This window comes from Tursiops truncatus, chromosome 13, assembly GCF_011762595.2.
Source record: "Tursiops truncatus isolate mTurTru1 chromosome 13, mTurTru1.mat.Y, whole genome shotgun sequence".
Lineage (NCBI taxonomy): Eukaryota > Metazoa > Chordata > Mammalia > Artiodactyla > Delphinidae > Tursiops > Tursiops truncatus.
The window spans coordinates 59,068,190-59,072,296 of NC_047046.1; the positions used below are offsets into that span (position 1 = coordinate 59,068,190).

The window sequence follows — 4,107 nt, forward strand, 5'->3', positions numbered from 1 at the left end:
AAAGGGCACTGGTAGGGGGAGAAGAATTTATGTAAAATATTTATACCAGTAGCAAAACAGATAATATTATTGATTTAAGATTTTTAGTTGGGCTGGTGTACTGAATAAAAATCCAATCTCCAGCCAAGAGTGTTCTGTACATAGTCAAAGTTGGGCATGTTGATATTATACCATCTATTTCAATTTAATTCAATCAGTTCACTAACGTTCTCTATGTGCTCTGATACATACAAGAAAAGGTTAAATATGTTTATGGTACTCACTGCACCTGAAATTCAGTTGGGAGAAGACACCACCATTTGAAAAATTAAAAAATCTCATAAGTCATTCATTATGCAGCCAGCTTAAAGGAAGAGACCACAGATTCAACAAAAACTCACAGGAAGGGAAGCGGTCTTAGGCATTAAGGTGAATGGACAGAAAATACTTGTTTAAAGAGGTGGCACTTGAGCCTGGAAGAATAAGTAGAATTTTTCTAGAGAAGTGAGAAATCAAAGGCTTGCCTGGTGAAAAGATCAAAAAAGTAAAAGTTGTGAAAGTGGGAATGATCTTGTCATGAGCTGGGGATTTTTAGTAAACTGCTCTGACATACAATGAAGAGGTGAGTGGGAGCACAACTGGTTTGTGTTGGGTTATAGAAGACCAGGCTCTCTAGTGTCTGGGAATATCAGCTACACTAGAATTGATGCTATAGGTCAGAACCTAACCACTGCTCCTCTTCCCTAGGTTTTTGTTTAACCAAGGCATCAAGGAACTAAGAAGTTTGAAGATGTAGGTAGTAACAGAGTTGTGTAAAAGAGTTTACTTCTAGTTAGGTGATACTTAGCAGAATCTAAGCTACATGAATTCTTTGCCACATCTCACAGAGTGCTAGATTGTGAGATGATGTATGCAAAACAGATGTTTTACACAAATCATGTTCTATATTGCTATAATACTTCTGCTCCCACATTCTGTGCAGGGATACCCCTCTGTGAAACTTCTCCTGTTTACTGGCTGCTGTTTGGAGAGATGTCCATCTTAGGGCCAATGAGGTATACCTAGAAGGTCATATCAAGGAGAAAAAAAATGTGATGCTTACTCTACAGGGCCCCTTAATTAGGACTATGGTTTGTGAAGTTGACACTCAAAATGGACTCAGGTGTGACAGCAGACAAAACCATAGGACATGCTCACAACAAAAGTCATTATGGAAGATAATGTCAAAGTTGAGGAGATGATAACCACCTTAAAATGTAGTAAATAGCACAAAGAAGATGAGTAATGAAAATATGCCTTTAGACTTGATAATTAGGAAAGCAGCATGAATTTGTGATAACACAGCTTATGATAGTCATGGAGGACTGTATGTAATAGTGAGGATTTGAATAAAATATATAAAGTGATTAGTGTTTCCTCAGAAAGAGGTGAGAACATTTTTGATTGGGGAATAGTGTAAGCAAAAATCCTGAGAAATGGATTAGAAAGACTGAAGAGATGGAGAAGATAAAAGAGGTGGTAGAGGAGGAAATAAATTCAAATCTTATAATCAAGTTAGTTAATATTAATAAGTCTTTAGTGAAGAATGAAAATATTTGAATATCAAGAAAGATCATAATTAAGAAAGCATGATATTTTTTCTTAAAAATGTATGAAGTTAGTCAAAATGTCCAACTAAGCAGGATAAATATCTATAAAATGTTACTTTCTGTTATAAGCATTTTGTTTCACATCACTGCCCTCTTATGTTCTGATTTTAGTTGAATGAATATTTAGAGATAAATGTCATTTACAATTATTCTAGCCTGCTCTTTTGGCTGCACTCAGAAGCAGACCGCCGTGATGGGCCGCGTGATCCCTGGGCAGAGAAAGGGTGCCGGCTCCGTGTTTCACGTGTGTGTGAACCACCAAAAGGGCATCACATGTCTGCAAGCTGTGGACTTCGCCGAGTGACACGGCTACATCAAGGACATCGTGAAGGACATCATCCGTTACCCGGGTTGCTGTGTGCCCCTTGCCAAGGTGGTCTTCCAGGATCCGTACAGTTTTAAGAAGCGGATGGAGCTGTTCATTGCTGCCGAAGGCATCCACACTGGCCAGTTCTTGTACTATGGCAAGAACGCCCAGCTCAACATCGGCAATATGCTGCTGGTGGGCACCATGCCCGAAGGCACCATTGTATATTGTCTGGAGGAGAAGCCTGGTGACCGGGGCATGCTGGCCAGAGCCTCTGGGAACTATGCAATTGTCATCTCCCACAACCCTGAGACAAAGAAGACCAGAGTGAAACTGCCCTTGGGCTCCAAGAAGGTCATCTCCTCCATCAACAGAGCTGTTGTCAGTGTGGTGGCTGGAGGTGGCCACGTTGACAAGCCCATTCTGAAGGCGAGCTCTGCCTACCACAAGTATAAGGCAAAGAAGAATTGTTGGCCATGCATATGGGGTGTGGCCATGAACCCTGTTGAGCATCCCTTCAGAGGTGGCAACAACCAGCACATTGGCAAACCCTCTACCATCTGCAGAGATGCCCCTGCTGGCCGGAAAGTGGGTCTCATTTTTGCCTCCTGGACTGGGTGTCTCTGGGGAACCCAGACTGTGCAGGAGAAAGAGAATTAGGGCTGGGGGCTCAATAAAGCTTGTCTTTTTCACACACACGCAAAAATTATTCTAGCCTGTTTTTACTTGTTCTTATGCAGCTTTTGTAAGGAACACCTTTATTCCATTTGAAACTGTCAAACTTTCAGTCATGGAAGCAATTTGAAATCCTAGAATTTGATGATATCATCCCATCAAACCCTCTGTCTTCTCAGAAGAACAAAATCTAACCTTCCCAGAGTAACAAGGCTCAAAACAGTATTCTGAGATATTCTTATTTCCCCATCTCTAAAGCTAACAAACAACACCTTATTGTTCACATAATCAGGAATTGCAGTTTTTTCTTGCTTTATTAAAGCAATTCAACCATCTCAGTTTATTCTTAGTCTCCTCTATAGAAGAAAAAAGTTATTTGGACAAAAATTTAGTGGCCTTTCTCCTCCTTTTCTAGTCCACAGGCATTCAAAATACCTGAATATTTAAAAGTTTGCAACCAAGTTGAAGAGGAAACTTGGTATTTTTTTAGCTTCTTTTGTATTTTGCCATTTATTTACAGAATGAATTATTGGACTTAAATTGTCTTCCCCTTTTCCAGCTTTTTTTTTTCTTTGTGGTACATGGGCCTCTCACTGCTGTGGCCTCTCCCATTGCAGAGCACATGCTCCAGATGCACAGGCTCAGCGGCCACGGCTCACGGGCCCAGCCCCTCCGCGGCACGTGGGATCTTCCCGGACCAGGGCACGAACCCGTGTCCCCTGCATCGGCAAGCGGACTCTCAACCACTGCTCCACCAGGGAAGCCCCAGCTTTTTTTTAAACATCTTTATTGGAATATAATTTACTTAAAATGGTGTGTTAGCTTCTGCTGTATAACAAAGTGAAATAGACATACAGATACATATATCCCCCTATCTCCTCCCTCTTTCTTCTCCCTCCCAACCTCCCTATCCCACCCGTCTAGGTGGACACAAAGCACGGAGCTGATCTCCCTGTGCTATGTGGCTGCTTCCTATCAGCTATTTATTTTACATTTGGTGATGTATATATGTCCATGCCACTCTCTCACTTTGTCCCAGTTTACACTTACCCTTCCCCGTGTCCTCAAGTCCATTCTCTACATCTCCATCTTTATTCCTATCCTGCCCCTAAGTTCTTCAGAAGCATTTTTTTTAATATTCCATATGTATGTGTTAGCATACATATTTGTTTTTCTCTTTCTGACTTAATTCACTCTGTATGACAGTCTCTAGGTCCATCCACCTCACTACAAATAACTCAATTTCATTTCTTTTTATGGCTGAGTAATGTTCCATTGTATATATGTGCCACATCCTCTTTATCCATTCATCTGTTGATGGACACTTACGTTGCTTCCATGTCATGTCTATTGTAATTAGTGTTGCAATGAACATTGTGGTACAGGACTCTTTTTGAATTATGGTTTTCTCAGGGTATATGCCCAGTAGTGGGATTTCTGGGTTGTATGATAGTTCTATTTTTAGTTTTTTAAGGAACCTCCATACTGTTCTCTATA

General features: G+C 40.8%; 1 pseudogene; it reads left to right on the forward strand.

Annotated features, from left to right (window-relative positions):
- Positions 1 to 1,821: 1,821 nt before the first annotated feature.
- On the forward strand, positions 1,822 to 2,595 carry LOC101322605 (large ribosomal subunit protein uL2-like; annotated as a pseudogene).
- Positions 2,596 to 4,107: the final 1,512 nt, after the last annotated feature.